The sequence below is a fragment of the Haemaphysalis longicornis genome, unplaced genomic scaffold (genome assembly GCF_048455015.1).
Source record: "Haemaphysalis longicornis isolate Haplotype H1 unplaced genomic scaffold, Haemaphysalis longicornis Haplotype H1 scaffold_1, whole genome shotgun sequence".
Taxonomy (NCBI): domain Eukaryota; kingdom Metazoa; phylum Arthropoda; class Arachnida; order Ixodida; family Ixodidae; genus Haemaphysalis; species Haemaphysalis longicornis.
This window is the reverse complement of record NW_027526203.1, coordinates 141,406,001-141,421,246: the sequence shown is the minus strand read 5'-3', so window position 1 is coordinate 141,421,246 and position 15,246 is coordinate 141,406,001. Positions and strand designations below refer to the sequence as shown.

At 52.2% G+C, this 15,246-nt stretch overlaps 1 long non-coding RNA gene and 1 other non-coding gene across 2 annotated transcripts in view; both read right to left on the bottom strand.

Annotated features, from left to right (window-relative positions):
- Window positions 1-15,246, bottom strand: part of LOC144166221 (uncharacterized) — a 121,895-nt gene that overhangs the window by 64,152 nt on the left and 42,497 nt on the right. The window lies entirely within an intron of this gene.
- Trnaa-ggc (transfer RNA alanine (anticodon GGC)) lies at window positions 7,497-7,569 on the bottom strand. Its single transcript has one exon. It is a non-coding gene; the product is annotated as a tRNA-Ala (tRNA).

The window sequence follows — 15,246 nt, the reverse complement described above, 5'->3', positions numbered from 1 at the left end:
ACAATTTCAACCATTAATGCTTGCTCCTCCGCTATTGTAAATGCCGGCTCTATACCACTTATATGTTTGGCTAACGGAGTCACTATCCTTGATTTCTCTTCTTCCCTAAAGACTTGCTATCCTACAAGCCGAGTCACCGAACAGGTCTTATTGAGACAGATAACTTCTGGCTGAACTTGATCTATATGCATTTTCGGCTATGTCTTTGTACAAGTTGTCTTCCACAATTCCATTGCTACACTTCGCAATGTTCCCATATAACCTGTTGCTTATTTTGTCACGGTTCATTTCGAATTAATTATGGTTACTGATCTTATACCGCTCGTAGTTTCTCCTGCGGGAATTTGGAAGTGGTGAAGTTCGCTGATTAAAACTCATAGAGTTTTCATTTCATCCATCTACTGTTGCATTGCCATTAGTGAAAGCCATTGCCATTGCTGTTGCACTGCCCTTACCGATTAGTGAATGGAGCACCCTCCTAAAGCGTACTGCTATAATTACTAAGCCTAAAAATTTGCTAAGGAGTTGCTGAACTGTTTCAATGTGTACAATAAAAATTGAATTGTCCTCGTTTGTTTCCTATGTCCTGTTTTTGGGCGGACCTACCCCGTGTTTTTAGTTGGCCATTCGTTCTGTTAGAGTTGTAACATATCATCTTGTTTTTGTATTTACGCGTGCTTGTTATGTGCGCAGTTACCTGTTATTATAGTATTTTTTATGCAACCACATTAGTGACTGTGCTTATTTGCTCTTCTGTGTGCAGTGTGCAAATCTGTTGGTTCCCCATGTAATTCTCGCAAGAACGTTTAGGCAGCAAAAATGAAAATGAAAAAATCTCGAGTTTGTCATTTCGGTTATATGCAAAGCATGTAGACCTATTTTGCTCGGGTTTCTAGAAGCACTTCTGGAACCGTTGGCTCGGAAAGTGGTGGCGTCGGCGATGGTGACTGCCTTTTCTGATGTTTTAGGCTTGGAGGTCAACTTTCCCATTGTTTCTAGCCTTCTTTGGGGTTTCCGTATTTGTTTCTAAGTTGTTCTATCGAGAATGTTAGTTCTGCACAGCATGCACCGCCATAAGTCGTATTTACAGACATCAGGTTTCGCGTCACCCTCCATCAAAACTAGGCTGCTTCAGCGAACAGTGATGTAAGCCTTTCAAGAAATCCTTTTACTGTGGGCAAAATAACGACTGTGGATTGCTCCCCGAATTAAGTAGGCAGTGATAAACGCCCGGCGATTTACATTATCTCTAAATTCGAGACGCCAGCTCAACTTGGCACGTAATGAAGATAAAAGTGCGGTAACGAGAGCGAGAGAGATAGGGAGAGATCGATGGAGAGATAGACAAAGGGGGAGAGAGAGAGAGAATAAACTTTCATTCGAGCAAACGGTGGTGGTGTGGCCATCACTCGATAAAGTCGATTGGCCCCAGCCTTACTTGCTTTGGGCCATGGCCGCAGGCCTTGAGCGAGTGCCTAGGGAGATAAGGTGAGCGTTCGCCGACCTTCGCACTGCTGGAGGTGAGGCTTGGGATTGGGGATGAGCGCTCCGGTGTGTTGAAAAGTGGTGGAAAGAAGGAAATGAAATATTTTCGGCCTAATTGAAAGTGAAAATCTACGCAAATTACGGCTAATTTAAATGCTAAACAAGATAATTGGCTTTGATCAGAGAAAGGTTAGGAACAGAATTTTGCAGTGTTAAGAGAAAGGGCAAACTTCGTGCAGACACATATACCACATCACAGTAATTCGAAGACAAGGTGTGAAGCTTGTACGCAAATCTGAGAACAGAATTCCCCTATAAATGTACAACGGTACGGTGCGAGTCACATTGACGCACTGGATACAACCAAATGGTAATTCAAAGCTCAGGTGCAGGCAGAGTAGGAGGAGTAAAAAAATAGAAACGTACTTTGTTGCGTCAAGAAGCAAGGTGATGGAGTTGAACATGATGCATGCCCGCCACGGTGGCTCAGTGGCTCAGGCGTTGCGCTATTAAGCACAAGGTGGTGGGTTCGATTTCCGGCCACGGCGGCCGCTTTGCTGATGGAGGCGAAAAGCAAAAACGCCCGTGTGTACGAGATTTAGGAGCACGTTAAAGATCCCCAGATGGTCAAAATTAATCCGAAGCCCTTCACTACGGCGCGCCTCATCGCCTGCGTTGTGTCGGCGCGTAAACCCTACAATCAATCAATCAATCAATCAATCAATCAATCAATCAATCAATCAATCAATCAATCAATCAATCAATCAATCAATCAATCAATCAATCAATCAATCAATCAATCAATCAATCAATCAATCAACCAATCAACCAATCAACCAATCAATCAATCAATCAATCAACATGACGTATAAGAACCCATTTGCGAGGTTTGAAATAAAGATAGAGTAGTCATAGGTACACTGAAAGACATTCTATTAGGAAAATTTCGAAATAGCAGTAGCTGCAGCTGGAGGACAATTGACTTTGGATGCAGAAGAATTTTCAGAAAACCGGTGACTTTACCGTGAAACCCAGCTATACCAAAATGTATTGCACAGTGGAGCAAAATGAATTGGGCTACTGAGCGAATTTACAAGCAGAGTTTCGGATACCAGCGCTTAGAATACTGTAAACAACGAGAACAACCTGGAGGCAAAACAGCAAAGAAGATTTGTACGTCGACAAAAAAAATGGCTCCAATCCGTGCTGTGAAGGTGATTGGAAAGCAAACCTTTAAACGACACCCACAACAATGTCATGTGGCGTCACTTGAATTCACACGCGTGGCTCTACAAAGAGTGAAACTAGAGATTCTGCCAGCAGTTACCTGGAATTCTCAAGGCGGCGTCGCGAACGCAGCCTCGTCTGCCACTGCCGGGCTAGAGCGGCGGACACCGCCACTGAAGCCGGTCCGTGCGTCGGCAGAAAGAAAACGGAGAGGAGCGTCTTTTGACGGGTGAGACAGAGGAACCTAGCCATCAATGACGTTCTAGCTCGGGGCTACACCACCGCGCGAAACAAACACAGCCACCGAAACAATTCGGCGTATGAGCTTAGTGATTCCCATTTATGCCGATTAAAACTGGTTAGTTTAGTAAGTTTGAGAATTGCGAGAAAGCTGAGGGACTCTTATAATCGCTATTTACCAGAATCTGTTGCTTCTTTCGCCTTTTGTAATACCTATTAAAACTAAACTGATATGGTATTTTCCAATTTAGAAAACGGAGTACCATTCGTGGCAAGCAGTGCGCAAAAGGTAGCGTTTCTCTAGCGGCCATATGTCTGTATGTGGTCTCTACATCTTGTTTTCTCGCCCTTCAATCTAATCCTTCACGTATATTTTCAGTCTGAACACTTAATACCGTCAGGTTCGGGTTACCCAGGAGGTGTTGTCGAACAAGTTAATGAAGCCGTGCGAAGGAAGCGCGCAATGGACCCTCGCAACAGGCGCGCAACAGGCCTTCGGCGACGGCGCTGATAGCAGAGACGTTTCTGGCAGCGTCTCTGGCACACTTCCAGCTGCCGGAAAAGCGGCGCGCTGTCAAGGAAATTTGTAGTGAGTTTTAAATGCGGAGCATTTCTTAGGCTCGCGACGTCACTCATCGATGTTGTCGGCGCCGTCCACACGCTCACTGCGCATGCGCGTCGCCTCGAGGCGCAGGTGTGCGTCTCTCCCCCGTACCCTCCTCGCTCTCAACAACAGGTGCGGCGGTGCGGGAGGAGCGCGTGTACCCCGTGCGCTCCTTCGCTCTCAACAACAGCTGCGGCGGTGCGGGGGGAGCGCGTCTGTGCGCGCATGCGTCGTAGCTACCCGTGCGCTGCGTCGCGATCAACAGTAACGGCGGCAGGGCGTGTACACGTGATAACGGCGTGGTGGGTGCGGGGAAAGTTCGCGCGCTTGTGTACGGAAGTGTGCGCATACGCGTCTCTCCCCCGTACTCCTCTCCCTCGAACGCGGGCAGTGTGTATATAAGCGGCGGAGCGCGCGTTCGGAATTCAGTCAAGGGCGTCTTTGCTTGGCTTTCGCTTGACTTGACGCTTTGCTTGAAGGCACCAAGCAATAAAGACAGACTAACTTTCACTCCTTGCCTTCGCTTCTCCTTCATTCAATAAATAAGAATAATAAAGACGAACTAACAATTAAGCATTCCCAACCATACCCAATTACGCAACATTCACGCGATACCCCCACCACTCTGCGACGCATTTACTCGAGTTCCCCCCGTGGGAAGATGCGGGCGGGCTTTCATGTGCAGCTTTCCCGCTCATGGCAGTCCCTTTAACAATGATTACTCTGCAATTTTCTAGCGAAATGAAAACTTCTTTTGCACAGCTAATATTTGGGGGTGAATACTTGCTTTATGCACAGTTTCAAGTCGCGCACGTTGCGCGACTGGGTTCCTGAGCCATGGGAACTATCCCATAGAAATGCATGGGGAGTTAGATTTGACAGCGAATTACACAAACAAACAGTCAAAAACCTGAAATGTTCTTTTAGCGTCTTAGTCTTCACGATGGCTTCTAGCTTTATGCCAAATATCATTTTCCTCCAGTGGTTTTGCAAGGTTCCCGAGAGGTTGTAATTTTGAGCGAGAAAGCTGGGTATGTTTCGTTCAAATATGTTTACGTGTGTACGCTATCGGCGCCATCGCCGAGACCAGTATGCTGCGGACAATGTTTGAAGTCAGGTTAAAAAAAGTGGTTTGAGAAGTATAGATAGGCTATCACCGTCGGCAGGCGCGCATGCGTGTTCTCGTCCTTTCATTTACCGCCGGTGCAGCTACACGGCGCTTCGATACAGTTCGGCCACAGCTCCCGTGCTCCAGATACTTATGACGGCACCTGTATAACGTCCTTGATGTAGCTTGTGATATCCCCGGCGACTGAGCTCTTCCGCCTAGGCGTTGTTCAGCGCGAAGTCTTCGTAGTCTTCGTAGCCGGTCGGTGAAACACTTCAGACAATCTGGTCTGAAAATCGCTTGATGTGCTGATGCCACGTTCGTAGTTGCGATACCACGAATGAGCCACTTCGGTGAGGTGGAAGTCTACATTGTTCAACTTGGCGGTGTGATCCCACTTGTGAGCACTCCCCCGCTTTAGGAGGACAGCCAATCTTCAACGTCATGATCCCCCTTCCCGCAGGAGGATGCGGGATCCTGCTGACGGATGGAACCGCGGCAGACGACCGGTAACAGCGGCAGGGAGGGTTGACGCACAGCGTCAACGGGGGGGGGGGGGGGGGGCAAGGCTGGAACTCATAGCATGCGGCTACCAAGATCCACGATTATATATTGCTGTACCTAGAATTCCGGCGCATTAACCATTTCTAATTGTGTTTCATTAAATAAGAGTTGCTCAACCGAGAAGCGGGTCGGAGCAGTCTGTTCGAAAAACGATCAGCCCGGGGTCCCTTTCTGGACACGGACACGCACTGATGATGGCTGTTGCAGTTCCGCAGCACATACCCACCCGTGGATTTTGCGATGGTATTTCCCATGCTGTTCTCTCTGGAATTTTTCCTGACACCTACCCACGGAGGGATTGCACGATCGTTCGTGATTCAATACCTTTCATTTGAATAACAGGGTGATCAAAGTTAAGTGGACTGGTGATTTTAGAATTAGGCGCTTAGATCTACGTCAAGAGCCCCTCTACAGTATGGCTATGCGCCCAGTCGTACACGAAATCAGGTGGCAATTATAGATGTCGGTGGCCACATTAACTAAAATTGAGTAATCACCTTCCTAGTAGCTTCATAAGCAGACATGTTTGTATGGAAAAGTTGGTCGTGGCCGTCTTTCTACGCAGTTTCATTAACCAGAATTCTTCTAGCTCATCGGTACTCCGAGATATTGAACTGCGAAGGTTAAGTGACGTGGGCGCGATTACGCATGCAAGACAGTGAGTACCAGCGCAAAGCTCCGCCTTTTTTGACGTGCCTCCCGTGTAAAGTGTTTAGTTTGACAGCGTGGTGGAGGCATAGGCAAGTGATAACTGCCCCTCTCTCACTATCAGCTCGTGAAATCAAAGAATAACAGTGGTTCTAGTGCTGCGGTTTGCGATTAGGCAAGCCGAAATTGAAAGGGTGCCAGTTATACCATTTGCCACACAATCATCATCATGTCTGCGCAACTCTCTTCCTCGTCACTCTCTGGAACATTTATAATTAGCACTACCGTATCTGACCCCTGAGGGTTGTAGCCAGGGCCACTCAGACAACATGGGGTGAAGGGGACCTTCTCTATAACCCCAGGCCCAGGTCTCTTATGCTACCTTTCGGCATCAAGGCTGCAAGAACAAATGCCCTCGCTATGCTTAGCAGGATAACATAGTAGGGAATGACGGGATCCTTGAGAAAATACCCAAAGGAAAGCCACCAGTCTATCTACAACGACAAGAGAGGGATAGGGGAAGAGGTAGGCTTTTTTTGTGCGATCACTGAAGTGAACATTTGAAATTATTGTAGGAAAGAAAGGGATGAGAATATTGCAGTGACACCTACGTTTAGGTCTTAAGATGTACGACGCGATAACATTACTTCAACACTAAAGGCACGTTTTGGAATGAAGCAGCCAGAAAGTGGTGAAAAGAAGCCCGCCGGGTAGGATTCGAACCCATGACCTCCAGAATAACGGTCTGGTGCGACGACCACTACGCTACGGGCGGGGCTGTTTCCCCACCACTTTCTTGGGTGTTTATGTTGAGGTATTGTTTTTGTTTCCTGCACTTGGGGGTGGTAGTCAGCGCCACTCGGACTACTCGGGGTGAAGGGGACCTTCTTTGTAACCCGCGGGCCGTGACTCGAGTGTCTACATCATGTCGAGAGGGGTCGACAAGCGTTGAATCCTCCTAAGCTACCTTTGGCACCAAGACTGCAGATCAGAGGCCCTCGCTATGCATGTAGCGAATCAGAAATGGGAAAGGAGGGGCTCGGTGAGTTAAGACAGAATAAGGGCTGGCAGTCAAGAAAACCTGGGAAAACAAATGGGGGAATGCGGTAGGTCATAGAAATAGATGAAGATTTTTTTGAGTCAGAAAGAAAGTGGTGAAAAAATGCCTTGCGGGTGGGATCCGAACCCACGACCTCCAAAATACCGGTCTGGTGCGATGACCAATACGCTACCGGCGGGGCTGTTTCCCCACCACTTTCTTGGGTATTTATGTTAAGGTATTTTTTTTGTTTCCTGCACTTGGGTGCGGTAGCCAGCGCCACTCGGACTACTCGGGGTGAAGGGGACCTTCATTCAACCCCCGGGCCGGGACTCGAGTGTCTACGACATGTAGAGAGTGGTCGACCAGCGTTGAACCCTCTTAAGCTACCTAGACTGCCAGAACAGAGGCCCTCGCTATGCATGCAACGAATCAGAAATGGGAAATGAGGGGCTCGGTGAATTAAGACAGAATAAGGGTTGGTAGTGAAGAAAATCTCGGAAAACAAAGGGAGGAATGCGGTAGGCCATAGAAGCAGATGAAGAATTTTTTGAGCCAGAAAGAAAGTGCTGAAAAAAATGCCCGCCGGGTGGGATCCGAACCCACGACCTCCAGAATGCCGGTCTGGTGCGATGACCACTACGCTACCGGCGGGGCTGTTCCCCACAACTTTTTTGTGTATGTATGTTAAGGTGAGTGAGTGAGTGAAGACTTTATTAAAATCGCCTGCAGGCGGCCTCCGTTACCGAAGTGCCGTGACGCGGCCCTACGTCTTTCCGGCTGGGCTCTTTACTAGGCAGCTCCCTCGCTACTAGCCTCCGGCCTGCCCGCGCTGGGCGGCCGGGCCCTCTCGGCTTTCGCTCGGGCGATGCTGTTCAAGTGCCGCCAGGATCTGCTGGACGGCCTGTAGTTGTACGTCCTTGTCACTGCTCTGCGCCGCGGTCAGGTACCACGGCAGGATCTTTGTCTCCATTGACGCTTCTGTAGGTCTTGCGGAGCAGTCCCACATGATGTGAGCCATCGTAGCCCGGGCACTGCGGCACACTTTGCACGTATCGTCCTCGTATTGCTCGGGGCACACATGCTTCATGATGACCGGGGTCAGTAAGGAACCCGTCTGCAATTGTCTTAGTACCACCGCTTGCTCCCTGGCCAGGCCGGGGTACGGCGGCGCCATTTCTCTTCTTCTCAGCCTATAGTATGTCGTGATTTCGTTATATGTCCCCATCCTGTCTTTGGTTTCCCCCCACAGTTCTGCAGACGGGTTCGCTCCAGCCGCGCGGCCAGTTAACACTCGCGCGGTAGAGTTCGCCGTCTCATTGTAGTTCACATGTTGTTCTGACATTTCGTTCCCCGCGTGTGCGGGGAACCACTTCACTGTCACGTGCCTGTTCGCGAAGTCCAGAGAGGCGAGCAACCTCACTGCTCTACTACACACTCTCCCTCTGGCGAAGTTCCGCACGGCCCCTTTAGAGTCGCACAGAATGGTCCTGGTGTGTGGGTCCGCGATGGCTAAGGCTATAGCCACCTCTTCGGCACATCTCGCCTCACGTGCCCGGACACTTGCCGCGGTGACTGTTGAGCCGGTCTTCGCGTCGATGACCACCGCCGCGTACGTCTTCTTGCCTGATACTCTGCCGCGTCCACGTACCTCGTGCCCGGCATCTCAGGCGTGCATCTCGACCATGGCCTTAGCTCGAGCCTTCCGCCGTTCTCCGCTGTGTTCGGGGTCCATGTTCTTTGGAACGGGGTAGACCCACATTCCTCTCCTGATGTTTTCGGGTACGTCTTCTTGTTCGCATAGCTCTTCCTCGCTCGTACCGGGGTGTAGACCCAGTCTAGCGAGGATGGCCCTGCCCGTCTTGGTTTCCTTGAGCCTCTCGATTTGGGCGGCTCGCTGTGCTTCTCCGATCTCCTCGAGCGTGTTGTGCACGCCGAGGGCCAGCAACTTCTCGGTGCTCGTGCAGTCGAGAAGTCCGAGTGCGGCCTTGTGGGCTTTCCGTATCATCGCGTTGATCTTGTTTCGTTCGTCTAACCGCCAGTTATGGAAGGCGGTGACGTACGCCACGTGGCTTATGGCGAACGATTGAACTAGCCGTAGCAGGCTGTCCTCTCGCATGCCAGCCTTTCTGTTGGCGACTCTCTTTATGAGGCGTGTGGCCGCGGTGACCTTAGCCGAAAGGCGATTGATGGTTTCGCCGTTCGTGCGACGTTTCTCGATTAACATGCCCAGCACTCGGATCTTCCCGACCTGCGGGATCACCTGTCCGTTGCTGGTTCGGATTATGATCTTGTCTTTTGCCGCGGCTTCCTCTTCCGCCGTCTTCCTTCTTGCGCCCTTCAGAGGCAACACCAAGAGTTCTGACTTGCTCGGGGAGCATACCAGTCCTGATCCGTCAAGTTGGCTCTCGATGGCTTCCACTGCTTGCTGTAGTGTCGACTCTATGTGCCCGTTGCTGCCACCCGGGACCGACAACGTGATGTCATCGGCATAGATGGTGTGGCGCACATCCGCCAGTGACTTCAGGCGCCGGCCGACCCCGATCATCACCAGGTTGAAGAGCAGCGGTGAGATTACCGAGCCCTGTGGGATTCCAATGCTGCCGAGCTTCTTCTCTTCGAGAGTGATGTCGCCGACGTGGATTTCTGCCGTGCGTTCTGACAGGAACTCGCGCACGTAGTTGTACGTCCGGACTCCCATGTTCAGTTCGCTGATTTGGGCCAAAACCGCCGCGTGCTTGACTTTGTCGAATGCACTCAGCAGGTGTAGCCCCAGGATGGCCTTGTTGTCACGCGTCTTGGTCTTGTCATCGATGATTTCAGTCTTGAGCTGTATCATTGCGTCCTGTGTGCTCAACTTGCTCCTGAAGCCGACCATCGACTCCGGGAACAAGTCGTTGTCTTCCAAATACTTTTGCCAGCGGTTCATCAAGACGTGCTCCAGCGCCTTCCCGACGCACGAGGTCAGGGAGATGGGTCGGAGGTTCTCAATGCTGGGCGTCTTCCCCGGTTTTGGGATGAGGATGGTTTTCGCCGTCCTCCACTTTTTGGGTAACCTGCCCTCCCTCCAGCATTTGTTGAAGAGGGCTGTCAGGCTCGCAATCGCCGCCTCGTTGAGGTTCTTGAGTGCTTTGTTGGTGATCTTGTCCGGGCCCGCAGCGGATCGGCACTTGAGCTCATGCAACGCTGCCTGCACCTCCCAGACCTCGATGTCCCTGTCTAATTGTTCATTTGCCGCTCCCCGATAGTCTGGGTGCGACTCCTCGGGGCTTGCTGGCAGGTACTTGTTGTTAATTCGGTTGCGCACTTCTTCTCCTAGCTCGCGCAGCGCCTTGTTTAGGATCTTGGCTAGGCTGTCCCTCTGGTGTGATTTCGTTTTCGTTTTGTCAAGCAAGTGCCGGAGCATGGTCCATGTTCTTCCGCTGTGCATTTGGCCGTCGGCTGCGTTGCACGTCTCGTACCACTGCTGCCGGCAAAGCGTGCGGCAGTGCTTTCCGATAGTGCGATTCAGCTCGGCCACTCTTTTTCTCAGTCTGCGGTTGGTGCGTTGTTTTCGCCACCGTTCCTGAACTGATCTTTTCGCCTCCAGCAAATGGGCAAGGCGGCTGTCAATTCTGTCTATCTCCTCCCAGGTCTCAATTTCCTTGGTTGCCTCCGAAACTTTCTCTAAAATTTTGTTTGTCCACTCGTCCACGTCCCGAATCTCCTCTTCCTCGGCCGGTAACAGGCTTCGGTAGAGGTCCCAGTCCGTGATCTTGTGGACCCGTTTTTCTTCTGATGTCCCCGTGAGCGGCACCGTCACCTCAATAATAAAGTGATCGCTGCCCAGGTCTTGGCCGGTGTTGGTCCATTCGGGCTGTTGGCCCCCATTCGGCGTCCTGACGAAGGTGAGGTCCGGCGTGGTATCCCTGCTGACCGAGTTGCCGATCCGCGTCGGGTGCACCGGGTCCGTTACGAGGGTGAGGCCCGCATCTGTGGCGTCGGTCAGGAGATCGCGTCCCTTGGCCGACGTCTTGGCGTAGCCCCAGGCCTGGCACGGAGCGTTGAAGTCGCCGCAGATTACTAGGTTGTCTTTGCTTGCGGCGGTCTTGCAAGCCTTGTGTAGGATTGACTTGAATTTTTGTTTGCTGTGCGTTGGGCTGCTGTAAATGTTAACGAAAAATGTACTCTCCTTCCTCGTCCTTCCAGTTATTACTTCGATCATCGTGTGTTCGATCAGTGAGTTCTTGATGCCTTCCCTCTCCACGCAGTTGAGTCCCTTCCTCACCAGGGTGCAGACGCCTCGTCCCTTGCCGCTTGCTGCTCGGCTGGGCGGGCTGGCATGCGTCCTGTACCCGGGAAGTCGGGTCTCTTCTACGTGGGTTTCTTGGATCATTATAATGTCTGGTTTCCTCGCCAACTGTTGTATGTGCTGCTGCAACACCGCCTTCTTGCTTGCGAACCCGTTACAATTCCAGTGCCACGCCGTGAGGCTCTTCGCCGTTGTTCTCACTTTCTTATTTGAGTTCCGATCCATGCTTGGATGTTGTTCATTTGTTCCGTTAGTTGACGAACCGCCGCGGCGGTCTGGTGTACTACTTCCGAGATGCTTTGGCACGTCTGTTCTAGGCTCGTTACACGAGCCGTCAGCTGCGTCACGTTGCCTTCTAGCGTGTCTATTCGCTCAGCGAGCTTACGTTCGCGGAGGTTTTCGACCGCCCTTTTCTTTAGCGCCGGCTCCGAGGACGTTGTTGATTGCCTCGCGGTCACCTTGACCTCCTCTTCTTCTGGCTTTTCTTGCGGCTCTTGCTGCGCCGGTGGCTGCTGCGCTTGCTGCTGGCGGGCGTTAGCCTTCATGAGTTCCTTGAGTTCCTCCACCTGTCTGTTGTTCCTTTCGGTTGCCGCGCGCAGCTGCGCATTCTCCTTGCGGAGCACTTCGATCATCTCCCGCATCGTCTTGATTGCCTCGCTCTCGGCGCTCCAACTACTCGATGCGCGCGACTGCATCTCGACCTTTCCTTTCCTGCCACCGTTAACCCCGGCAATCTGAACCCAGCTCACTCTTTCCCGTGATTTAGAACGTCCTTTGCTCGCCGCTCGGCGGTTGCTCCAACTGATAACCTTTCCGGCTGTGCGGCTTTGCGACCGTGACGCCCGCTCTTGACTTTTTGCCCTATCGCCATTCCCCAGCGCCGGGAAGCTGCGCGGTACAAGGTTCTCTTGTTCTTGCATCATCTTTTTCTGTTCGGCCATTTTCCTCTCCCATCGCCTCTTTGTGACGACGTACGGCGTCTTAAATTTATTTTTACAGCCCCTGCCGCCCGTGGGGTGCTGGCCATCGCCAAGTCTGCATTTTGGTTTGCAAACCTCGGCGTGGCCTTCGCCCGGGTTGTTTGCCCCGCAGTCGAAGCACACCCTAACTTTCGGCGTGGGACATACATCCTTTCTGTGTCCAACTTTCCCGCAAGTTTTACACACATCGAAGTGTTTTCGGTAGAGGCTACACTTCATCACTGCTGGGCCATAGAAAATATAATCAGGCACTTTTCCCCCTCGAAGGCCACGATAACCGTGGTCGAGGTCCCAATTCGTTTCGCTCCTACCGCCGTCGGGTTTCTCTTGGTTACAATGCTTTTGTCAATTTCTGGCACCCCTCGTATTACTCCCGACACTGTCGGGAACCGTCATGTACGCTCCCACTTCGTGCACCTGTTCTCCGATTTTTATCTCCTGAATCCTGGCATACTTGCGTGCCCGAGAAAGATCAGGGGTACTCAGGACCAGGATATTCTGCTCGTTGTTTGGCAGGAATGTGTCGTCCGCCGCTTCTTTTCCCTGGATATTGGCCGCCGCGGTGACCGCCGCCGCCATGACTGCGATGGGTGTTTTCGCAATACACAAGCCGCCCCGCGGCCGCACGACGATCTTTGTATCTTCTTTCGGCAGTACGTCGGGCATTCTTGCCGCCATCGTGGCCGTAGCTGCTGCCTTCTTGGCAAACGTCTTCGTCCTCGGGCGCGGTTGGTGCGTAGTCACCGGCACGCTGTCCTTCCTCGGCTTTTTGGAGCGGTGAACGACTTCCGTCCAATCCGCTGCCGCCGCGTCGTCTTCTGATGCCATTTCCTCGCCGTTAACCTCGACGCACATCCGGCCCATGTCGTCAGAACTAGGGGTCGGTGACAGGTCAGGCGACGTGGCCGTTTCCATTGCATCACCCATACCTCGGCTCGCTAAGCCTAACGGCCTATGCTTCCCGTGTATTCCCCGGCCGAGCAGTTAGGCTTGGCTCGGGGTGCTGCCGGGGCTCCGAAAAAATCAGGAAAAAAGTCCGAATTTCACGTACCACTTGGTTGAACTTGGTATCAGCGTGTGCGCGGTACCTTCCCGGATCTTCTGGTACTAATTACACAACGATACCAGTTGATTGACGCTGCACTAATTGTCATTTAAGCAGGAGCCGCTGTGAAGCACCACGACATGTGTCGTCGTCGTCGTAATTTTTTTTGTTTCCTGCACTTGGGGGTGGTAGCCAGCGCCACTCGGGGGGAAGGGGGAGGGTTCAACACTGGTCGACCACTCTCGACATGTCGTAGACACTCGAGTCACTGCCCGGGGGTTAAAAAGAAGGTCCCCGTCAAGCAAGCGATCCGAAGGTCCGAAGCAAGCGGGGCAGATGGCTGGCTCTCACGCGCTCTTCTCGCGGTCCATGCTTACGATGATCCCTGTCCGGTTCACTGGTTCTTCATCTTCCTTGTCGCTATTTTACCATGACCAACCTCCTTGAAAGGGCAGGAGATACTTGTATCTCTTCCCCACTACAATCACACCCCGCCGCGAAGGGAGCTACCCTGGCGACTTAGGGGCGCGCTACGACAACAGGATGTAATAACGCTTGAGGCGCTGCACGTGGAATGTCTCGCGGCTTAGGCGACGGAGGTCTGAGGACGGGGTTAGCGGCAGCACAACGTAATTGAAAGGTGACGCGCGTTCGACAACGCGGTATGGGCCGTGGTATTTGGATAGCAGCTTGCTGGAGAGACCGGGAGTAGTAGTCGGTATCCAAAGCCATACCAGGTAGCCGGGAGAAATAGTTGCTTCTGGGCGGTCACCATCATCACGATGTTTTTGGTGCGACTGTCTTCAGAAGTTAAAGCGCGGGCAATCTGGCGGCATTCTTCGACGTGGCTGCAGAGTCGAGAAATGGTCGTGTGCTCAGAAACATCAGGTCGATAGGGGAAAATTGTTTTGCGAGTGCACGATTGTTCACGACCGGAAAGAAGGAAAAAAGGAGAGAATCCCGTGGTGGACTGCATCGCGATGTTATAGGCGTACGTCACAAAGGGAAGAATTGTGTCCCAGTTTGAGTGGTCGGAAGAGATGTACTTGGCGAGCATATCGCCAAGAGTGCGGTTAAACCTCTCCGTCAGCCCATTCGTCTGCGGGTGGTAGGCAGTAATGGTGCGGTGAGTCACGTGGCATTTTTCCAGGAGAGCGTCTATCACTTCCGACAAAAATACACGCCCTCTATCACTTAGAAGTTCACGTGGTGCTCCGTGGCGGAGGATGAAACGCTGTAGAAGGAAAGTAGCAACTTCCCTCGCCGTGGCAGCCGGTAGCGCAGTGGTCTCAGCGTATCGCGTGAGGTGGTGAAATAGCAACCACGGCCCAACGGTTGCCGGCAGAATTAGCTGGCAGCGGCCCGTATAAGTCAATACCGACCCGATCGAGAGGTCGCGCTGGGCAGGGTAAAGGCTGCAATGGACCGGTTTGTTGCTGAGGCGGGGACTTCCGACGCTGGCAGTCTTGGAATGTCCGAATAAACTTCATCGCGAAGGTGTACATGCCGCTCCAAAAATAGCGCTGTCGCAGTCGTTCGTACGTCTTCAGCACGCCTGCATGGGCACAATGCATATCCGCGTGTAAACTAGCACAAACGGCAGTCCGCAAGTGACGAGGGATCACGAGCAACCATTTGCGTCCTTCTGGACGATAATTGCGGCGATAGAGCAGTCCCTCACGGATGGCGAAGTGCGCAGCCTGACGGCGCAGCTCCCATGGAGCAGTACACAGCGTAGGATTAGAAAGGAGGTCACAGAGTGAGGATATCCAAGGATCCTTCCGCTGTTGCCCCGCCATGTCCTCAAATGGTTGGAATGTCGGGGTTGAGTCAATGGCCGTAAGCTCTGCCGTATCCGTGCCCAGCGGTGAACGGGAGAGTAAGTCCGCATGGTTTTGTTTTCGACCAGACCGATATATCACGCGGATGTCATATGCCTGGAGATGAAGAGCCAAGCGGGCAAGGCGACCAGAGGGATCCTTCAGTGATGTCAGCCAGCAAAGGGCGTGATGGTC